Below are 13,168 nucleotides of genomic sequence, written 5' to 3'. Positions count from 1 at the left end.
GGAGTTAATCGACTTGGCTAGTGAAAATAAAAAGAAAATGCTTAATACCATCAAATTCATATCTAAACAAAATTTTATTACATAAAACTATTATTACTAGTGTGTGTAGATTTTAATGTTATTATCATCGAGATAAATAGTGTCCTTTTTGTTAGATCTATCCAAGCATTCATCATCATGATTTATGCTGAAATCTTTTTAATAACTGAGTTTAATAGGAGGAATTTATTTCAACAGGTTTAGCACATATCTCTTTTTGTCACAAATCTACTACTCTGCCGTAGGATATTGTACAGGTTGGTCCACATTTTCCAGAACTACTGGATCTATCTGTTACCAACTTAGCTATTAATGACATTGAACTCTGAACCTTTGTTAAAATCATATTTGAATCTTGTGATGTTGCGTTTTGACCTTTCTAACTTTATCCAATACATTTTAAGCCAATTTACTGCTAATCCTGTAACTTTAACCTTTCCTTTACTGATTCAATTTTCTGATGGCTTTGTACAGAAAAAAATCCTTCTGAGTTGTTCCAACCACATGAAACGCTATTTTCTTTTTACTGGTTTTGAGCAGTTTTTTAGATATCAATGTTTATAATATGGTCGGAAAAACAATGAAACATGCATGGCTAAAGACAAATTGTGCTATACATAGATACAGCTCACCTCTAGCGTTGATTTTTGACTGCAAGGTGTTAATTGTATCTTTTTTTAAATGTTACTTTTTGTTATGACAGAATATGACAACTAGTTTGTTTATTGTCTAATATGTACAATTGTATTAAAAAATTACGCAGATAAATTTTCATAAGTATTGAAATGACATTATTACAACAATTTGAGGGATGGATTCTGGGTTACATAAAGAGTCATCTTCCCTCTGTTCAGAGGGTACCGATCAAAAGTTCTATAAAGATAAAATTAATTGGATCTGCCATCCAACTCCTTGTCGATTGATAGTTGGCCGTATTCCGCTGGATCGGGTTGGCTCGGTAGTAAGGTGAGCCGCTTGAAGCCTCGATCCAGGATGCTCGTTGCCGTCTGACTGTGATCGTCCGGATGATGCCGCCGTCGCCAGGTTGAACTTGATGACACGGTCGAAGGGCCGTTGCGTTGAGGACACATTGTCTACCTCGTAGTCTGGATCGTCGTCGTCCCTGTCGTTGCCAAGAAAATTCCAGTTGAAATCCACGACCCAGGAAATGTTGACCCACCTTGGTACTGGTACTGTTGTCGAACAGCTCAGCCCAGGTAGTGTCGTTGAATAGCTGAGCCCAGGAAGTGTCGTGGAACATCGTCGATTTCATAAAAGCAAATGGGATCCATATGAAGATCCGTCGTGGAGAAGTGAAGGATGTGTACGGTTGATTGGGAGACAGGGTTCCGTCCGCTGATCCATCCGAATCGCGTTTTCTTGGTGATGATCCTTAATGGTTGCACTAGCTTGGCCCGTGGACTTTTCTTTGTCTCGTTAGAGCAGAGTCTCTTGGCCCAATTATCCGCGGAAGACGAAATCAGAGGCATCTTATCTGTCGTTTGTTCAGATTCCTTCAATTCGATTGGATACAGTAGATTAGAATCTACAGCTGCTAGCGTTTGTAGCCATTCTGGTTCATTGTGTCGATATTTATCTGGTGCTGGATTGTTCCGACGTAGTTTTCTTGATATCATTGCCGCTTTGCGTGCGATAGCGTCCGCTGGTTCCGCGTAAAACTGATTGTTCCGACTAGACTCTGCTTTCACGCGCCAGTTGCGCTCTAAATTGGCCAAGTGTCACCTTGGACCATTGAAGGTGTTACCATGCTGGGACTGTGCAAGGAATGCGTTGGTTCGTTCTTCCTGGCGAGTTCATCGGTGGATCTGGTAGGCCAGGTTTCCACCTGGTTTCATTGCTCGGGAGGGTTCCAAATTTCTTCGTAGTCTGATAGTTGATCTCCCGAAAGAAATACAGATAGTGTGACTCCGAAATATCAGATCCTTGATCGTGTTGTGAGTTCGTTCGAGCTTCTCGTTCTCGTCTTTCTTTCGTCTTGCTTGTGCTGGGTGTCATAATTGGTGAAGGAACGTTGGGCGTCGTGGCGTCCGTGATTGGAACTTGGTTCGACATTGGAGAGTGTGCTGACTTCGCTGGAGGCGCGGGCAATTTCAGGGAGAAGTTTAAGATCAGAGACTTGTTTATGGCTCTCTGTGGACTCAGTAGAGAAGCGTTGAGATTCGATGGAATGATCTGTAAATTACTGATACTATTTGAGTGATTCGTCACGGCAATCACGTCAATAGCAATAATCATAAGGAACATCTCGACTTGAATATATTTTATGACAAGTAAGGGCCCTAACTATATTTGCACAGCTAGTGACCGCCTCGACCGAGGGATGGATTCTGGGTTACATAAAGGGTCACCGGACGTATCACAACCAATTCAAAAAAATATTAATCATGTTCTTTAACGTAAGTTTGCTTTGTTGAATGCCCCTTTGACAACAATTCTAAGCAAAAGTAACTAAATAGAAATTTTTAGTAAAAGTAAGTTTGACATAAAGGAGTTTATTTTATTTGATAGATCGTATCACGACATATTTCTATTTGGTTGACCTAATTAAATAATCGTAGCTATGCTATAAATAAGTATAATTAATAATTGAAGAAAGAGACTATCGGAGCAGAAAGCGCTAATTCAGACTCTATTCATCACTTCCTGCAGTTCCCATTATTTGCTTCAAGATACCGCATCAGAGAATAAAGTGTGCAACACATGATATTAAATATAGTAATTTCTTATCATAAAGCAACCGAGTCGCGATAACAGTTAATGTATGCATTTCAAATGCGCAAGGTATTTCACAATTGCCTGTCATGATGTAGATCTTATTATCTTCGATTTTAAAAATACGTGTACTTCTGCTTTTGCAAACTAGTATACATTATCTTATCTTACTTTCTATTTCTTATCGTGAAAATTCAAATATGTCTCTTCTATCTCTTTATTAATGTTTATTTATACTAATTTCCATATTTGCATGATCTGACATAAAACATATTTATTGAAATAAACAAAATCGATTGATAAATAGAGGAAGAATGTTATTATTATAGTGAAATAAAATAATAGACTAAATGAAACTGATATTATTAATAATTAAATAAGACGATGGCCAAAAATTATGTTTATTATTTTTTAAAATTGATGTTATTTAAAATATATTTATTATGTAAATTAGCTTATTATTTCTGTAAATTAACTATGGTTTATTTTGAGTATAATTATATAAATTTAATAATTTGTGATAAATATCCTATCAAGAAATTAGCAATCTTTATAAATATATCACAGAATGTTATTAACAATGTTTTGATACTATTGTTTATTTGATATTTAAGACGTTCGTTATGTTCGAAGATTGTATTTTGGCATAAGAAATACCATATGTTGGAAATATTACTATATTAAAGTATAAAGCATAAAGAAAAAAGTCACGGTTATAGGTGACAACAAAATGTTACGTAAACTATTTACAATTAGATTGCCTTAACGATGGAAATTGGTAGAATATTTTGCGAAATGTAACGTAAATCTAGTACGATTATTGCACGTGGATGCATCAGATTTTCTATTGTACAGGGTATTTCACCTAACTTGATCATTTTAAATATTTGTCTTATTTCCTATGACAGGAAAAAATATTGAAGAAAGAGAATATTCGGTTCGAAGGGACAAGTGTAGCGATAGGCAAAAAAAATTTCTCAAGGTCACTTTTTTTTCGAGATTTCGAGGTCATCGAAGTATTTTTAAAAAGCTACATATTTTCATTGCAACGATTTTATAGCTCATAAGAAAATAAATTCAACGGTGTGCAATATGTTGACCTTGAGAAAATTTTTTTGTCTATCATCATATTTGCACTTTCGAACCTAATATTCTCTTCCTCTGATATTTTTCTTTATCATAAAAAATAACCGAAAAATTTAAGACGATCAAGTTAGGTTAAGTACCCTATATATTCCATATTTTCGTTTCTTTACTTTTTCTTTCTTTTTCTCCTCGATATTTCCACCAGGTTACTCCTTAAAATACGTGTTGACTTTGTACGGTAAAAACCATATTCAATCGGAAGTTGTAATTGTTCAACGGATGTAACTTGTTTACTTGTAATTTTATTTGTAAACAATTCCTTCTTTCACAGAGAAAGATTCACTGACCTCAAATCTCATGAACAAAGAGGATGCATGTGAAGAGCAAGTCTGCATTCTGCCCACGGTGACCAGTTCAAAAATTACGTTCAAAAATTGGCGGAGCGGCTCGTGATATACAGGGTGGTTGGTAACTGGTGGTACAAGCGGGAAGGGGATGATCCTACGCGAAAAAAGAAGTCGAAAATATGGAATAACAATTTTTCGTTTAAGGCTTTGTTTTCGAAAAAATCGACTTTGAATTTTCGCTCGGTACGCGTGCACTTCATCGCGTCTCGTTATAACGGATCTCATCGTAGATCGTTGCCTCAATGGAAAAATTAAAAAAAAAAAATTTTCATTCTATATTTTCGACTTCTTTTTCCCCCCCTTTCCGCTTATACCACCAGTTACCAACCACCCTGTATAGTAATTTCATGTAGTTCGCTTAGGAGATTGAAGCGTAGAAGTTGCAAACATGTTGTACTTTTTATCTGCAATGACAAATTAACAAGACGAATAATGTAGTTCCTAATAATCCCAACCTTCATTGATTGTGAAGAGTGAAGAGATTAATTACGGGATCATAAAATGACAATTGGATGGCCCTGTGTCAAAAGAGAAACGTCCTGTAGGTCCAAAAGACCGTGACTAAATGACAGTGGGAAGGTGGGCGCTTCTGATCTACGGCCGGCGGCAGCTCCTGCAGAGGGTCCAAATCCTAAGATATAAAAACGCTCCCAAAATCAGCACGCGACATTGTATTGCAAGACTCTGAATCGTACACACTCTGTCATAATACTTTGAGCCGTTATTCTGTTGGATTCAATAAACTTTATTATCATATCTAAAACTCCGAATTTATTTGCTGATTTGTGAACGTTCGAACTACGATGCGAACCAATCACTGGTGACCAGTTAATTTAGTGATTTCTTGTATCTACTACGTGACAACGTCAAAGGAAAAATTAAAACAAATATTATTAGAAGAATGTAAGTGTATCATGCAAAATTATTTACACAAAATTATAACATACATGCCAAATCGATTACAACATGTAATAAAACAAAAGACTATCCAAGAAGGTATTGACATTTAAAAAATTCATATAATATATGTGTTTTTTTTATGTAAGATCATTGTAGAAAATTAAATGTCCAAATATTTTGCAAAATAATACATTTAATACATACATACAGAACGAATAATATGAATACATTTCCTAATATGTTGTTTGTTACGCCACAAATTATTTGGTTTAAGTAAATAAAATTTGCGTTATCGTCAAGAAAAATACATGCTTTATTACAATAAAAAACAAAAAGTACATTAATTTGTAATCTGTAATTTCTTGTTGCTTCGTAAATAGCACACTATTTTCTCATTAAATGTGAATATAAATGTATAAATGTGATGAATAAATTCAATTTCAGAAGAATTAAAATTTCAACGTTTTTTTCTAAAGAAACAGTTGAGTTGCAACATATGATTCTTTTGACATTTTTCATCTTCGTAATGAGAAGAATACGATGCAATAAAAAAGAATTGTCCTTGAAAATCAATTTTGCACAAAATTTTGTTTACAAATCTTCACCAATTTAGAGGTGTAAAATCACTCTATTGTGGTTTTTACACTTACTTTTTCTACACCCTGTACATACTTCCCTCGTTACCTGTTCTGGTGTTATAATCCCCCCCCCCCCTCCCCCAACTATCATTACTTCTTCGCCTATCTCTTCCTGCTCAGTCCGGCGTTAACCTATGATAATAATTTGTGATGAATACCCTATACACAGTGTTTATGTGAATAGCTAAAATGTAAATATTTCCATTATCCCATTTATTTTGTATTTGTTAGGCGTCTTCAATGTTATTTGAACATCAATTTCCTTTCAATTCTATTCTCACTTTTCTGATTTCCATTTTTCTGATCTTAAAAACATATTCTACTATCGTCTAGCATAAAATGGAGAATATTTTGAAAATCTTTTATGAAGATTGTGAGAAATTATTGTGATTCTTTATGTAATAAAAAAGTAATGTAAATAGGTGGAATTGTTATTTATTCTAGAAAAATTAAAGTAGTTTGGTTTGTATCACTTAATTTTCTATCCTCTACTTTGGAAATAGTAAAAAGGAAATACATTTTTATTTTAATTAAATATCTTTTTAAGATGAAATCTATAAAAGATGGTCTGATAAAAAATATCTCATATAAAAGTATTTCCTTCTTTTCCCGTAAAATGAGAATCTGAAGAAAAAAATATAATTTCCATTTAAAAAGAGGTAGTTAAAAAAGAAGTTGATCTAACAAATAAAATTTACTCTTCGAAATCATGGAACTTTTATGTATCGTAACTTAAGACTTGAAATTATTTGGTAAGTACATTCGAATTAATACATACCGTATGCATATGGTATATTCCGGTACTATCGATGGTTACTTTTACTGTTACGTAATCATAATTTATGAGCTGGTCTAGTCGTAATTGAGCTAATATAAAAAATTTGCTAATGGATGTAATTTCCCTCTGTCGCAACCTGCGTATATGGCGAAACATACAATTTTCTTTTTAACATTCTTCGAGCACGAACATGACCGTATGTAGATACGAATAGAGTCAGAGTTGGGCAAAATGTAGAGAATAAATATTTGAAATCCTATTTTAAATAATAGGATTACAGATCAAATAAAGCGGTATCAAATTTAAATAAAATAGTACTTTACATGAAGTGAAACAGAAAATAAAATATTTTTCTTTTGATAACCTTGTCACGGACGGAGATTATCTGGCCTCCTACTGCACTTCTTGAATTTTATGAAACGGAAACAGAAACGCCTTTATTTTCAAACATTTATCTATACAATGAGACACAATTGCGGTTACGCTAGAATAACAGTTTTGAATAATTCTGATGAACATCTGGAAGCTATTGTCCTTGGAAATTTTAAAGGATTATATTTTCCATATACGTCAAATAAACTTTTTGATCCACTCCCACCTGAATTTTGATAATTCCACCTTTCGAAAAATTACGCTCCTCGGATAGAACGTTATGAAAAGTGTGACCGGGTTGCTTCGCATCGCGTTCATTAAGAGCTAGTATAGTGAGATCGGACTAAAGCTTTCTTTCTATTAATGTTGACCCTGCAGAATCCGCAAGATAACCTAAATTCTGCCCTTAGTCGCAGAAAAGTCCCAATGCGTCGAAACCATGTGCCGAAAAAAGGAAGGTAACACATAATCACACTCACTTATTCGCAACTTACACACATTTGTAACTATCATTTGATTACAATACACATATCTATGTTTCTGCATCAATTCGAGTATAATTATTTAAACTCTAACATTCAAGCCGCAATCCTATATAACATAGTTGAATGTATCCACACGATACGACTTTGGCGTTCGAATTGCGTCGATTTTTATCAGATGATTTTGCATCAGGTTCGTTTGCATCTTGCAGCTTCCTGATTTCCCATTAGATTCGTCTGCACTTTTTCCGAACTCCTAACAGTTCTCCGGCTTCGTGTCGGGTTTGTTTGTCCTATTTTCCAATCTGGCAGCTTTTCGATTTTATATCGAGATCGCTTGTGCTCTCCGCTTCGCTTTGTGTCCGCAAATGATTCCATTCTAAAGGCTTCCTAATTACTCATCAGCTTTGTCCTCGCGAACAATAATCCTAGTGGCTCCCTGACGCGGCGTCAGATTTGACCGTATATCGTATACCTGCTAACACTGCTGGCACGCGACCATTGAAAATGCTGTGTTTGTTTAGTATTGTGTTGGTAGGTCGGTTGGCTTGTCGGCTTTAAGATGCGATATGCAGTTAGGACGTAGCGTAACCTTACTTAATGTATTTGCCTTTCACGCTGATCAAAGCCCAGGCTCGTAAGAATCTGAAGCGTAAAATAAAATATTTAAACTTTGAATTTAGATATTAAAGTATTAATGTATTTTTTGACAATGAAAATAAACTGAGCATAGAGACAATGTCAAAGCACAAAAAAACCATAACCTTTACTTTAAGTATTGATTATTCGCATAGGTTATAAATTGCATCATTCAAAGTTTTCATTACACAGGTTCGTTACTTTGTGGATAAAAAATTAATTTAACGAAACAGTTTTTCAACTGCAGCAGGCCACGTTGTATTATGTATGCCTTAAAAATAATTTCTTTATATGTTTCTATTAATTTGTTAATACTGTAAATTCACGATTCATTATCGTCACTATTTTCTATAATGGAAAGTATTTATGTTTCATATGTAACAGGAAATATTTTATATTTATGTTGATGGTTATAATGAAATATACTATATCAATATAGGATCATAAATATGCTTCATCAAAAGGATTATAATAAAAATATGAAATAGCATCAAATTGCTATATTTCGATAGAGCACATAGACGGATTGGTGACTCATTTGCTTTAATAATATAATTTATTTTAATAATACTATGCAAGTACGATACACAATAATAATACTTTACTAATAATATTCATTTTAATACCACTTCAAAGTGTTGCTTATTTTTATTCTTGTAAGTTACGAATAGGATTGACTTTCTTTCATTTTATTATGAAAGATATTTTATATACTTATTTTGATTTCTATTATGTAATAAATTTGATATTTTTCCTTCAAAGTTTTCCGGCAAAGAATTCAGTGATGCGACGTTTGAAGACCAAATGAATTAATTTTGGAGACCAGATAATTGATTCCTAATCATTAATCATCAGCAACATCGCCACCTGATGTTTTGATAAAGGAAAGGGTATCAAATACTAAAATGTTAAGAAACTTTGTATATTAATAAAGATATTGTAAATAGATTAATATATTTTTAGGAATAATATCTGATTAAAAGATATAAAATATCTATATATGCGCTGTCTCCATCCTCCCTCTCTCTTTCTCTTAAGTTGAAAGTAGCATCAGTTCAATGGCACATTATGTAATATGGCATTGTATAATATATCATTAAAAATATATAATGATTAATTACTTTGTTCAAATTTAATTAATTAATTAATACTTTTACATTTAAATATTTCATAATTCTACGCGATACATATTCATTATTTTATTTTTTGTTCTACTCATTTCATTTTATTTTTTATTTTTATTTTATTGTATTTTATAATTATACATATTGTATATGACAATATATGAAAATGAAATACAATTAAAAAAATTATAGCTTATGTTTACAGGTATGTTAAAAATATTAAATATGAAACTATGAGAAAAAAATAATGACTTAAATATAAATATTAAATACAACATACATCTCGATAGTAATTGAAGTTCTATTTATCAGAAAAAAGTAATAAAGATATATTATCAAGGAAACTTTTTTTAAATAAATAGCTAATATAAACATAATGTTAAATTTCTGGGAAAAGTGAAGATATTGATATATAATTTCTAAGAAAAGTGACATTCTATCATATTAATTACACACACACAGATTTCATATGTTTATATTTTATAAATCGCAAGCCTTCTGTTTTTTTATTTTTTGTCTTATAAAACTACTCAGTTCTATATATAACCATAACCTAATTATAGTGCATATATATATTTAATTATAAGCATGTATATAGTTTATTTGTCTATATGTATATAGTTTAGATTTTGCTTTTAATGATTTTAATATCTTAACTAAATAATTTCTTTGATCGCTATTGTTTTCCCAACTTTTTGATGCATATCGCAAAATTCATGAAGAGGCACATAGAATGTTCGTTATACGCAGTACCGGCCCTGCATTCGAATGACATATATTTATGTACAATGTACATTTTTATATTGCGAACTAGTCTCACTGACTACACAACTTTCTGTGATTTCATCAGAAATGTCTGTCGCTCAGCAGCAACATAATATAAACAAAATATCTTTTACTCGGCACAGAAATTAAATTGAATGTTGCATCTCCTTATTCGATTTAACAATTGCGTACGGTAATAAATATCAAAGCCCCAGTTGCCTTCTATAAGGCATAAACTAAATCAACTGCATAACGAAATTATCGAGTTACCAAATACAATTTATTTTTATTATTTTATTTATTAATTATCAAATACAATTACTAAATAGTCGCAGACGTTCCATTAAATTAATGTACAAATATGATACTAAAAATTTGATAAAACTGTCTTCCAATTTGTCATAAGATATAATTTTATATTATGCTATATTAGAAATAATTCTTGATACATAATTCTGTATCTATAAATTTCTACAAGTTATATATACTGTAGTGTTTTACAGTTATATTATACACCTATATGCTGTTTTGTATAATAATCTTGATATTTTATATATTTGCAATAATTTTATTTTGACAGAAGAATCAAGAGAAAAAGAGAATTTGTGTCTGAAATAATTGTGACATGAGACTAATTTTGAAGGATATTGTTTTGGCATAATAATACTTTTTAATTTCACAAAAATTATTAGAAGTATTAAAATATAGTGCAATATTTAATATTTTAAATTAAAAAGTGAATTTTTCAATTTTTACTTTTTACATAATTTATATTGGTTGTATGTTATAGGTTATGTAGTAATTGGTTATGTAGTCATACTTAAGGTGTGATGTCTCATTCTTCATTGCCTCACGATGTTAGTAAGCATCAATTTTACTTGCAATATATAGATGGTAAACTAAATAAGTTTGCATGTTTATACGAAGTCATTAACCTTCTGTGTGTGAACTCTAATCATTGCAAACGTCATAATTTGGGTTTAATTCTTGCTTATAACTCTGATATCATGAATGAGATACATTTATCAAACAGAATTAAAAATAAGATAGAAAAGTTACTACAATATATGCGTATACTAACATAGAATAAATAAACTTTGTTCTCCTTTATATAGACTTGATAATTACGTACAAATCTAATGCATTTTGATGCCAATGTACAGAAATATATTATGTTTAATAATAATGTTTTCACTTTCTTTACTTTCTTTCATATTTTGTGAAAGTAAACTGTTTTTTCTAAAATTATACATAATTTATAGAAATCTTTAAACGATCTTAATAGTTAAGTTATTACTTATTAATAAATAACATAATCTTCATTTTAATATAAATTTGGCAAATTTTTTAATCAGCGAATCATATTTTTACTGCTATGATATTATTCATGTTTCCAGCAAAAATAACAAATTTATGATTTAACGATATTCTTGCATCATACCGTTTACTACACTTCACATATGAATTACTGAATGATTAATTAGGGCAGATATTTTTTTGTTATAACGAATAAAGATATCTACTACATTTTGGAAGAACACAAATAATTTTTTAGAATGTTATTACTTTAATTTATTTAACACATCAAAATGACGGGGTTTTAACGTTTCTATTTTTGCAATTACTAAAACCATGCTCGCATTTTTTACTTAATTGATGTTTTCATTGAAACAGAAATAAAATTATATGTACCTGTTTATTTTCATCATATCACTTGAATTATAAACATCCATTTATTCAATTAGAAAATTTAGGCATTTAAGCATTTAAGCTTTATTTCATTTTAATATTTTGATTGAATTACTTTATTAGAATATAAAAGCCTATATATGTACATTACAGATTAGTCATCCCAATGTTAGTAAATATTGATAGAAATACAAGTTATATGGGTTACAATCATGCTTCACATTTATTACAATCTCCTATTGTATTCATTAATATGCATTACTATTTTATCTTAACTAAATTGCACTGTACTATATAATTTATTAAAATATCTAATACATACTCCACAGTATCAATCAATTAAGTAGACTATCTAATGCAATTACTTAACACTAGCCATATTGATATGCTTATGTAGTATTGAATGCTCGTCATTTACACTTCAACCTTGACAGCGTTATTTTTAATGCAGACAAACTCGGCATACCCCATATGATTTCATCGGAAATGGATTTAACAAATTTACCATTTTATCAGTAACTTGATGAAGTTGCCTTTTTTTGTTGGCTTTTGAATCATCATGCTTGCATGCATGTTATGTTTCTAGTGAAGAAATGTGCGGATTGAATATACGTATCACGGGATGTATGTATATATGTGACATATAGTGGTATGCACAAAACTCGTATCAACCTGACACTGATTTTATACTCGTCGTGATTTTATTTGATGCAGTTGCCCACGACCCCCACACTGGCAATGAACCAAAATCTAAATAAAACAAAGACAAGTGAATAGGTCCAAAAATTGACATAGGCTGTACCAAAGTTTACATAATATTTTATGAAAAAAATATTATCAAAAAAATATTTTTAAAAATATATAAGAATAAATGTAATATAAATATAATATAACGTCATATAATATTATACAATATTAATATTGTTATTATTATATAATATTATATTAATATTTTATTATATTATATTTATATTATACATATAACATAATATTTGTTATATAATAATATTTAATAATAATATTTATATTATAATATTTATTAATTATAATATATTGCATAATAAATTGTAAATAATAATAAATTTGTAAATAAGTTGTAAATTATAAATCGCAAAATTATAATTAATTACAATATTTATATAATAAACAGTATATTAATATATATGTAATATATGTAAAAATTTTTAGTTTTTAAATTTTGTTTCTGTTACTTTTAGGGTATAACAATATTTAATAATTAGATTATGGGCGTTTATGCAAGTTCATATATTTGTAAATATGACTAAAGAAATGGAATTTAAATAAAGATTTATTTCCCTGGCATTATAATGAATACTTTGGATATGTTTTATATATTTTTACATATTATGTGCATTCTATGCAGATATCTTCAAATTTTTCACAAATCAAAATCAGTAATCTATTAGAAACAGTTTCCAAGAAAATATTATCCGTGAAAATATGAGGTAACACAAATTTATCACTTTGTAATATTTTTTTGATAATTTAATAGCCT

This window comes from Bombus vosnesenskii, unplaced genomic scaffold (assembly GCF_011952255.1).
Source record: "Bombus vosnesenskii isolate JDL3184/JDL3185 unplaced genomic scaffold, Bvos_JDL3184-5_v1.1 scf7180000014527, whole genome shotgun sequence".
Taxonomy (NCBI): domain Eukaryota; kingdom Metazoa; phylum Arthropoda; class Insecta; order Hymenoptera; family Apidae; genus Bombus; species Bombus vosnesenskii.
This window is presented reverse-complemented; position numbering follows the sequence as displayed.